This window comes from Pelecanus crispus, chromosome 8 (assembly GCF_030463565.1).
Source record: "Pelecanus crispus isolate bPelCri1 chromosome 8, bPelCri1.pri, whole genome shotgun sequence".
Classification (NCBI taxonomy): domain Eukaryota; kingdom Metazoa; phylum Chordata; class Aves; order Pelecaniformes; family Pelecanidae; genus Pelecanus; species Pelecanus crispus.
This window is the reverse complement of record NC_134650.1, coordinates 25,429,060-25,439,510: the sequence shown is the minus strand read 5'-3', so window position 1 is coordinate 25,439,510 and position 10,451 is coordinate 25,429,060. Positions and strand designations below refer to the sequence as shown.

The 10,451-nt window shown below is 53.3% G+C and overlaps 1 protein-coding gene and 2 non-coding genes across 5 annotated transcripts in view; 1 reads left to right on the top strand and 2 right to left on the bottom strand.

Moving 5' to 3' along the window:
- RSPRY1 (ring finger and SPRY domain containing 1) overlaps positions 1-10,451 on the bottom strand; it is a 281,438-nt gene that overhangs the window by 213,954 nt on the left and 57,033 nt on the right. The window lies entirely within an intron of this gene.
- On the top strand, positions 8,288-8,370 carry TRNAL-CAG (transfer RNA leucine (anticodon CAG)). The gene has a single exon. It is a non-coding gene; the product is annotated as a tRNA-Leu (tRNA).
- TRNAL-CAG (transfer RNA leucine (anticodon CAG)) lies at positions 8,520-8,602 on the bottom strand. Its single transcript has one exon. It is a non-coding gene; the product is annotated as a tRNA-Leu (tRNA).

The window sequence follows — 10,451 nt, the reverse complement described above, 5'->3', positions numbered from 1 at the left end:
AGGGGACTCCTCCAGGATACTTTTGGATACCTCCCTTTTCTCCCAGTGAGCTCGGCAGCTGAATTTGGAGGTGGCATCTGCACAAGGAAATCCCGCAGCAGGAGGGTGGAGGGCAGCTGCAGCCTCAGAGCGGCTCCATGGGACACGGCAAGCCTTCAAGTGCCAGCAATGGTGTGGGTTTAAGCCACCAGCAAGCCCTGCAGTTCCCACCAAAAGTGGGACACAGGCACAGCAATCAGCTCCGATGGCAGTGGGCAGCTCCAATGAGTGGTGACAAACCTGGGCTGCAGCTGACAGAAAAGTGGCCTCATCGCTCCCAATCCACTTCCTATACCACCCTCCCAGTCCCATTGCACATCTGCCTCTCCAGCATGCAGTGCTAGCCTCTTACTGTACTTCTTTTAGGTCTTGCAGCATTGAAAAACCCAAAGTCAAAGGACCTGCTGTAGCCCAGGAGATATTTCTACTGTAACTAGCAATAAACCATAGGTGTTGTATTGATCTGACAGTGAAGGATCTCAGGATCTGGGCTTGTCTTGGCTTCAGCTGATTTCAGCTTCTTTAGTTACAATACAAATTGTCTAGGCAATTGCTGTTGTCTTAATTTGATTTAGTTTTGCTTCAGTTTCTAGGAATAGCAAGTAGTTATTCAGCATGAGCCTGGGACTGTAGATTAAATCGTGATGTGGATAAGGGCAGACACCAGCAACCCCAGTCCATAAGCATGAATCACAGCACCCAAGTAATGGAGTGTGCAACTCTCCGAGTCAGGGACAGACAGCTTTCAAGGAAAAAAAAAGAGCAGAAAAACTGAGTAACTGGGAACAAGGGAACACAGACTGGCTTAAGAAAATGTATGAAAATGAAACCAAGCAGACCAAGACTGAGGAGGAAGAAAGCCAACTGTGAAAATCATATCCTTCCAGTGAAGGCCATGAGCTGGGGTAGCTAATCACAGCCCTTCCCTAGTCTTCCTTAGGAGGACTGGAAGGAGGCTTCTTGAGGTTGCCCTTAGCACCCAAAGGCTCTCTGAAGCGGTGGTATAGCACTAAAGAAAAGCAGTATGTAGTAGGAAGAAGGTTAGTATTTTCCCCCATATAACTTTAACTGCAGCATGAATGAGGAAGGAGCTTAGGCTGATCTGAAACATGGACAAGGAAAAAACCATGAGCAAATGTACGTCTGTGCACCTGCTATCAAGTGTGGGCAGAGAGACCACGCACAGGGCACTGTGGACTGTTGGGGCTGGGCCACTGTGCACTGTATCCTCTGGGCCACCTAACACAGCTCCAGGTTTGATTCTCAGTACCCACAAAAGGACTCAGTGGCTCATGCCAGACAGTTCAGTGTCGAGGCTGGAGTCTGGGCTCTCTGGCTCCAGTTTGCACTCTGCTCTAAGGACAGTTTCATATAAGGATGGATGTCCTGCTACTTAAACACTGGCTCTGCTGTGGAGAAAAGGAGAACAAGGTCTGGTGTGAACTGGATGTTGGTGACAGCACAAGGCATGCTCAGAAGCCTGATCTGATGCCATACCCCTAACCTTTGGTTGTTCACTGGCAACCATTAGCCAGAAGCTTGGCTTATTACTCCAAACCACAGATACCACGGACCAAAGGTACCTCTGCCCCATGAGAGACATGAAAGCAGCTCCAGTATTTCCCACCCACTGCAGCTTTGCCAGGGCTGTTCACAGGCAGGCATCCAAGCTGTGCACAGGGTCAAGGTCCTCGCAGGTAGAAGGAATGTATGACTAATGCCGGGAGAACTGCTCTTTAAGGCTAAAAGCAACTTGACCCTGCAAAGGCAATATGCAAAACAATATGCAAAGAGAACAAGGGCTGTGTCCTAAACAAACAGAAAATGGTCCCAGAACATGGCCCATCTCCAACAGGGTGTTTCCATGCTGAAAATTTATGCTGTGTGGCTATTCTTGGTTCTTTGTGCAAGAAGGACTATGCACTGTTTGTTACAGTAGGTTTGTCTTCCTGGAAATCAGGTGGTGACTGGAGAAAAAGGAAAAGTCAGTGAGACCTAGGAGGCTGTATGTGACCTGAAGAAAGAGATGCCAGAGCTGATCCAAAGAGAATGCTGATGAGTTCCACTGCATGGTCTGTTCAGGAGCTCCCAAGACCTCAGGAGTTGGTCCTCCTGGAGCAGGGAAGCCCAGAACCTCTGGTAGCAGATATTAGCAGATCAGCATCCTTTGCTGTCCACAATGTTGTCCATGATCTCCGTCCCAGAGGCCTGCTGGAAAGAGGCAGCCAGAACACTTAGCTTTTGAGAAGACCCAGCCGGTCTTGATGCTGCAAAGGAGACAGGCTGACCCAGGACTCCAACTCCAGATGTGTGATGAGATTCTCTTTCCCCTGCTAACAGCCCTAGCTCCGAGCTGCCTTGTGGCAGCTCATCCTTGCACTACACCCATCTCTCCTCAGCGGGGTTGGCAGCTCAGCCACCGCTCTCATACAATCCCCCTTTACTGCAGCCCAAGAGCATTAGACTCAAGGGAGCTAAAGCACCACCATTGCAGCGGAGCTTCCACACTCACCAGAACTGGGGTCCTCCAGTTTCTCTTGAGGAGTGCACATGCAGCAAGGTCTGTGAGCCAGGACATGGGAGACTGATGGTGCATGTACTGCAGATGAGGCCAGTGTGTGCAGCCAGTCCCTGACATGTGGGATCAGATTCCCAGACTTCAATCTGGAGAAACCGCAATGCTTTTCCAACAGCATGGCATTGGGTGGTATGGCCCAGAGCAGTCCAGAACTGACTCAACCACCTCCTCTCTCCCAGCCAAGGCAACCAGTGCCAGACTCAGGAGATGGTTTCTTAGAGCTAATGGTGGCCTCTCAATTTTGGACATGCCCTCAGCATATGCTTAATGTAGAGCTCTTGAGCCATTAGTGTAGTAAGGGAGAGAATTAAATGACAAGGGATCCAGAAAAATCTGTTTGGCACTGCACGACTTTGAATTTTCTCACATTAAAGAAAAACGCAGGAAATGAGGAGCAGATGTCTGGGGCTGTCTGCAGCCAGCATCTCCACAGGGGATGGAACAACTCCTATTTGGTAAATATCGACCAGTGTGGGGCTTGTGTTTTTGAGAAACTGTTTTACATAGAAAACATTTTCAAAAATAGCAGAGAACATCACATAAACTTTCACTTCTCTGAACACAATAGCTTCCTCCTTCTTTGTGAGTAATACTTGGGGTCCAGCACACAGTGCAAAATGCTGATGCTCTGGTTTTTTCCATAGTGAGGCAGCCCACAGCTACTGGTCAGCATCCCATGTCAGCCAGGCTGCGGGATGTGGCTTTTCCCCTGGCAGCATTACATTTGAGCTGTAAGCTGATGGCTGATCCCAGTGGGACATTACACAGAAAGTTGCATACTGCAGTGGGAGTTGGTGCCTCTCCTTGGTAGCCAGAGCAGCCAGAACTGAGGACAACTCATTCTGCGACTGTCCCATGGAGACTGCCAAGGACGGCAACAAACACAGAACTGTTTAGTCTGCAACACAGTTAAGCTCTTCCTAAACAGAGGAGAGTCACTTGCTCCTTGCAGAGCAAGGCAGCCACCACGCACAAGCTCTTCCCTAGGACAGGGTGTCCCCTGGGGCTCTTCTGGGGAGATGTGCCTGGATGGCACAGATGAAATTTGGGCAGCTTTGCAGATAAGGGGAAGGAACATGCTGGGACTCTGCCGGAATGGGCTTGCCTGAGCACATTGGGCCCCTGCTAAGTGCCTACGGAGCTGGAGAGATGTCCTGATGTTGCCATCCTTCTGCATAGCTGCAGACCCTGAAGGCAACATTTCCACCAAGCTGGCATGATGAAGGACTGCCAGATGATCCCCGAAAGGGCGGTCTCTCACCACTGCAGGAAAGAGAGGGGAGAGCGGCAGCAGGTCTGGTCAGGATGGGCATGACAGAAATCTCCATGAGCCACAGGGGACCACAGCTGCCGCAGGAGGGGCTGCCAGGCTTTCCCTTGGCATACAAGTGGCTGTGCTGTGCCTCACTCCAGGGCGGTACAGGGGGGTCTCCCCTCCTTCGCACCCTGGAAAAAGGTCCTACCACAGCCACTGTGGGAACAGGCAGAAGGTGGGGAGCAGGACAAGTGCCACGGCTCTGCTATTTTACCTCTGCCAGAACCCAGGGCCAGGCTAGTGCCTGCTTCCCTGGCTGAGGAAAAGGATGAGGCATGCACCTCTGCAGCAGCCCCAGTGACTCCCTCCATCCCTCCCTCCCTCCCATGGCAGCAGGAGCAGAAAGCACATGTGCCAGCAACCCCCCTGTCCTGAGGGGGGTCCTTCTCCTGGCAGGAATGGCCAGGTCCTGGCCCCCAGCCCTTTGCTCAGGGGCACAGGGAAATCCTGCCTGCTGCAGACCCAGCCCTTCAGCCCCATCCAACAGCATGCATGGGCCAGCCCAATCATCACCTCTCCACATCCCCACTACCCACTTCTCCATCCAAAATGTTCACACACAAATGCTGCCAGTCTCCAAGAAAGGAGTTTACCAGAAGCAGATCTGTTTTTATTGCCTTCTCAGAACAGTTGACCTCTTCTCATCTCCTTAGGGCAGGAGAAGGCTGTGTGCCTTCCAACAACGTCTGCGGGACCAATTTGACAGGCTTACCATTAAATCATGATGGTGGGTGAAGGAAAGATCCAGAAAACCTCTCTCCAGCGGTGCTGCTGGGGCTGACCCCCAACGCTGTCTCCATGAGAGCCGGTGGCATCTGCCAGCCAGCCCCAAAGGGCAAAGGGAGCTGCCACATGCAGTGCTATGACCTGCTAGATGTGACCATGCTGGGGCCATTGGCAGCCCCTGGTACGAGCTGAGCCCTCCTGTCCCACAAGCTTTCAGATCCCTGACGATCTCTTATAGAAATGGGACATCACAGCCCTCCAGACCAGAGCTGTTACCCCACTCATTCAAGCAGGTCTTTCTGCCAAGCCTCAGCCACAGGCATGTGCCGAGCTCCATGCCAGTGCCCAGGGACACATAGGAGCAGCAGCAAACAGCCCCAGGAGCCTGCAGGGCTTCCAACACCCAGCAAGTCTTTACATGAACAAGCACAATAAACACACAGGCTGGGCAGGGAAACAAACTCAGACACAAGTTTTCCTGCCCAGATTCTTAACCCTTTTCAAGCCTTGCTGGCTCAACTGAGAGACCAGGGAGTCACCAGACGCCTTCCCTCTCCCACCCCAGCTTTTCTGCAGGCCATGTTGTAAGAACAGGGTGTCTCCTTCTCCTCTGCTTTTGCCCAGAGCCTCCACATTCCCGGCAGGTTTTAGCTATAACCCCACTAGTGATCTGCTTCCTCACCAGCTTGATCCCAGGGAAACAAGTTTTTGCCTTAGCCAAACTTTATTTCTGGGAGCATCACACCTGCCCCACCACCTGATGCAAGAGCTCCTTGGGGTCCCAATTGGCTGTGGTGGCTGTGGGGTGTATATTTAAGGTCCATGCAGCTGTTTCACCTCCTAACAGAGCAACAGGCTACAGATGCTGGCCCATTAGCATTTCAGTGTTGTCTGGGGATAGTTAAAAAAGGGGTAAGGATGGAGATTCCTGCCCTGGGCCATGATTCCTCAGATCGACCTGAGGAGGCAGCAGGGGAGAATTGAAGAAAACACAGATGAGGCATGATTCAAAATGCTATTTGGGGAACACCCCCCCCCCCCCCCCCAGGACAGAGCCAATCTCAAACCAGGGCTTGTGACTGAAGGCAGTCCTGCTCACACCTGTGTACCAAAACAAAACAAACCATCTGCTGCAAGATGTGACATGTCTGTGCCCCTTCTTGCTGAGCTGGACCGCAACCCAGAGACCTTCCTGTGGGCATCCTCCATGTCCAGCCCTGGCCCACACCTCCAGAGTACCACAGGTTCACCCACTCCAGGCTAGCAGGGTGAAAGGCCAGCAGGGTGAAATTTAGGGAACAGCCCGACTGCAGGCAGCAAGACCCCCCCAAGGTCCCACAGAGCTGTGACAGAGGGGATGGAGGAGCACCGGCAAGTGCTAGAGCAAAGGCTCCCTCTGGGTGCGGTGCAGGGCAGTGGTGCAGCTGGCCTCCGTGAGTCCCCCTGGCCACCACCAACAGGCATCCGCGGAGAGGAAAGACCCCCGTCAGCAAAGGATGTGCCACTTCCCCTGGGCACTCACCGGATGGCTGATAAAGAAAAAAACCCAGCCAAAGTGTCCCCAGCTCCTGGCCCGCAGCAGGGCCCCTCACTGACCCAGCCAGCCCGAAGGTGACAGGGGCCACAAGGAAGGGACACGCGACCTTTCCTGCTCTTTGAAAGGGTCCCGCTCACCCCAAGTTGCTCACTCCGTGCTCTGCTCCGGGGGAAGGCTCCTGCAGAGTTTCCTGAGCTGGAATGGCCTCTGCCTCTTGCTGCAGCAGGCAATGCCATCGTGTGGCCGTTATTACTTCGTCAGCTGAAGAATCCATGCTAAAAATTGCTGCTTCTGCCCCAGAGTTAATTAGCAAATGCCTCTGTCCCGCCAAAGTGTCTCCACAAGGAGATCCCCTAGCTGGGTGCTGGTAACTCATAGCCGGTATGGGTGGACCAGGGCTCCCAAACACCAACCTCCCTGCAGGTCCTGGGCACCTCCAGAGGCTGGGCTTCTCCCATGGGGCAGGAGAGGGACCTCCCAGGACAGGCCCAGCTCGTGGAGCTACCAGGCTCTTGTGGATCCCATGCAGGAGCTGGACCCACACCTCGAGGGGCCACGTGGAGGAGATTATTTCAGCGCTGCTGTTATCATTTCCTGCTCATTGAGACGCAGATGCACATGGACACAGATGAACATCTCTGCTCTGAGGCCGCTGGGACTTTCACCACAGGACAATGGGCTGACTGAAAAGTCAATAAAATAGCTTTCTCTGGTGGCTGTTTATGTCACCGTGGATGTGGCTTTTTCCCTTTCGTACACCCCCCCCCCCCATTCACTTTTCCCTCTTCTGGCTGCTCTCCCAGCTTGCTTTCATAGTGACAGTTCATGCAAAGACGGCCGAGAACAACTCTGAGCTGTAACCATGGGCAGGCAGGGTAGGAAGCTGCAGGCAGGCTCAGTACAGATCTTTCTCCAAATTGCCAGCTTTATAAAGTATTTCAAGCAAAAGTCATTTCTGGGGAAGGGTTAAATCAAGCCCTGGGGAGTGCATGCCTGGTGGCCAGATCTGCCCCTTGAGTCACCCTCTGGGGCTCAGCAGTGGCTGAGGGGATTTCAGCTGCAGCAGCTCTAGGTGGGACGTGCAGCCAAGACCACGCGCCACCTCCCGTCCCGGCACGGTCTGGTCCCACCTGCCAGACATCCTGGAACCTCCTTTAGTGCTCTGGCAGTCGTCACTTCTCCAGAATATGTAATACCACATTTCATATAAAACCAATATTAAATATACTCTGGAGAAGCAGCAGGAGCTGCCAAGAGGCGCTGAGAGGACTTGTGTTTTTCTGTAGAGAAATCCAAGTGCTGACTTCTCTGCAACCGGCCTGCATAGTGAAGAGTTGTCCTCCATCACATTCTCAGAGGGTCAGCATCGGCTATTTCTGGTCCCTTTTTTGATATATAAATATGCAGGTGTACATTGTGAAGGGTCATGGCGTTTCCTCTCCTCCTCACGCTGCCCAAAGCGCCACAATGGTGGCCCAGCGTGGGACGCTGACTCACACTTCCCACCATTGTGTGGTCCTCCCCCGCCTCTCTGCTCCTGTCACCGGCCGGGGCTGCGGACCTTTTCCCCGCTCCGTCGGGACTTCCCTGGAGTATTTCTGTCAGGAGATGGAAGTGATGGTGACGGGTGAGCTCACCCTCCCGATTTATCCCACTGCGCTGCTTCCCTGGGCATGGCCATGGCGGTTTCTCTCCTCTGTGGTGAGCATGGGTTGTGATACTTGACCAGAGCAGTGACAGCAATTTTATGCCTTTGGGAAGCTTTTTGCCCGGGGAAAATTTGTTACAAACCCCCAAGGTACAGACGAAGTGAGGTACAAACACCTCTGAGTGGTGCCACTGCGGCCTCCGTGCAGGACGGCAGCCGGGCGCTCACCCCCGGCCCCCGGGCCTGCGGGGAGGGAAGTACAGGTCCCCGGCAGCCACAGAACCGCCGAGAGGGAGCCGCAGGGAGCCCAGCCGGCGGTGCTCGGCAGCCCGACACCCTCGGCCCTCCCTCGGGGACCCTCGGGGGCAGGAGCGGCGGTAAGCGCTCGCCTCCGCGGGTGAGTGTGGGTCCTGTAGGGCTGGGTGGGAAACGCTTCTCAGCGTTGTCAGGATGGCCGAGCGGTCTAAGGCGCTGCGTTCAGGTCGCAGTCTCCCCTGGAGGCGTGGGTTCGAATCCCACTTCTGACAAGTTGACTTTTGCAATTTTAGCCGCCTTTTAGCTTTTATTGTGGTTAATTAGTTAATTGATATAATTGTGGCTTCTTTTTTTTTTTTTTTAAATCGGCCCCCGCCCCCTCCAAGCAAAAAAACAGTCTCCTAGCAGAGTAAAAGGGAGCTGTCAGAAGTGGGATTCGAACCCACGCCTCCAGGGGAGACTGCGACCTGAACGCAGCGCCTTAGACCGCTCGGCCATCCTGACCCCACAACTAAGCTACTCGCCGCCTCTCTCCTCCGGCGCCAGCTGGTCCCTCCGACAGCTCAGTCGCGATCGTTCTGGAGTGGTCGCGGTAACCAAGGAAAGGTGCCTGAGGGAAAGTGGCTGTCACCCTCGACTTCCAAAGGGCAGCCGAGAAGCTACGGGCCGGTCAGCCTCGCCCCTACCGCTGGAAGGTGGTGGAACCATGCCCAGGAAGGTGAAGGTCATCAGGAGTATAGCGTCTCCTGGGGGAGAAGACCAGCTAGATAAACTTCTATGACGAAATTATGGGCTTGGCAGACAAGGGGAGAACAGCTGACATTATCTACCTGGACTTCAGTTTTGCCTTTGACACCATCTCCCGTAAGATTCCCCTAGACAAGCTGTTGATCATAGAATCATAGAACCATAGAATGCTTTGGGTTGGAAGGGACCTTTAGAGATCATCTAGCCCAACCCCCCTGCAGTAAGCAGGGACACCTTTAACTAGATCAGGTTCCTCAGAGCCCCATCCAACCTCACCTTGAATGTTTCTAGGGATGGGGCCTCCACTACCTCTCTGGGCAACCTGTTCAAGTGCCTCACCACCCTCATTGTAAAAAATGTCTTCCTTATATCCAGTCTAAATCTACCCTCCTTTAGTTTAAAACCATTACAAGGGTCTTGTCACAACAGGCCTTGCTAAAAAGATTGTCCCCATCTTTCCTACAGGCCCCCTTTAAGTACTGAAAGTCCTCAATAAGGTCTCCCCGCAGCCTTCTCTTCTCTAGGCTGAACAATCCCAACTCTCTCAGCCTGGCCTCATAGCAGAGGTGCTCCAGCCCTTTGATCATTTTTGTGGCCCTCTGGACCCACTCCAACAGTTCTACGTCCTTCTTGTGCTGAGGGCTCCAGAGCTGGACGCAGTACTCCAGGGGAGGTCTCACCAGAGCAGAGTAGAGCAGTAGAATCACTTTCTTCAACCCGCTGGCCATGCTTCTTTTGATGCAGCCCAGGATTCGGTTGGCCTTCTGGGCTGCAAGCACACATTGTTGGCTCACGTCCAGCTTTTCATCCACCAGTACCCCCAAGTCCTTCTCTGCAGGGCTGCTCTCAATCTCTTCATCCCCCAGCCTGTGTTGGTATCAGGGGTTGCCCCATCCCACATGCAGGACCTTGTACTTGGCCTTGTTGAACCTCATGAGGTTCACACAGGCCCACCTCTCCAGCTTGTCCAGGTCCCTCTGGATGACATCTCGTCCTTCTGGCGTGTCACCTGCACCACTCAGCTTGGTATCATCTGCAAACTTGCTGAGGGTGCACTTCATCTCACTGTCTATGTCACTGATGAAGATGTTAAACAGCACCAGTCCCAGTACGGACCCCTGAGGGACACCACTTGTCACTGGTCTCCATCTGGACATCGAGCTGTTGACCACGACCCTCTGGTTGTGACCATCCAACCAATTCCTTATTCACCGAACAGTCCACCCATCAAATCCATATCTTCCAACTAAGAGAGAAGGATGTTGTGGGGGCCTGGGTCGAAGGCTTTACAGAAATCCAAGTAGATGACATCCATTGCTTTTTCCTTGTCCACTGATGCAGTCACTCCTTCATAGAAAGCCACTAGGTTGGTCAGGCAGGACTTGCCCTTGGTGAAACCATGCTGGCTCTCTCGAATCACCTCCCTGTCCTCCATGTGCTTGAGCATAGCTTCTAGGAGGATCTGCTCCATGATCTTCCCAGGCACAGAGGTGAGGCTGACAGGTTGGTAGTTCCCAGGGTCCTCCTTTCTTCTTTTTAAAAAAGGGCACAATGTTTCCCTTCTTCCAGTCAGCAGGGACTTCACCTGACTGCCATGACTTTTCAA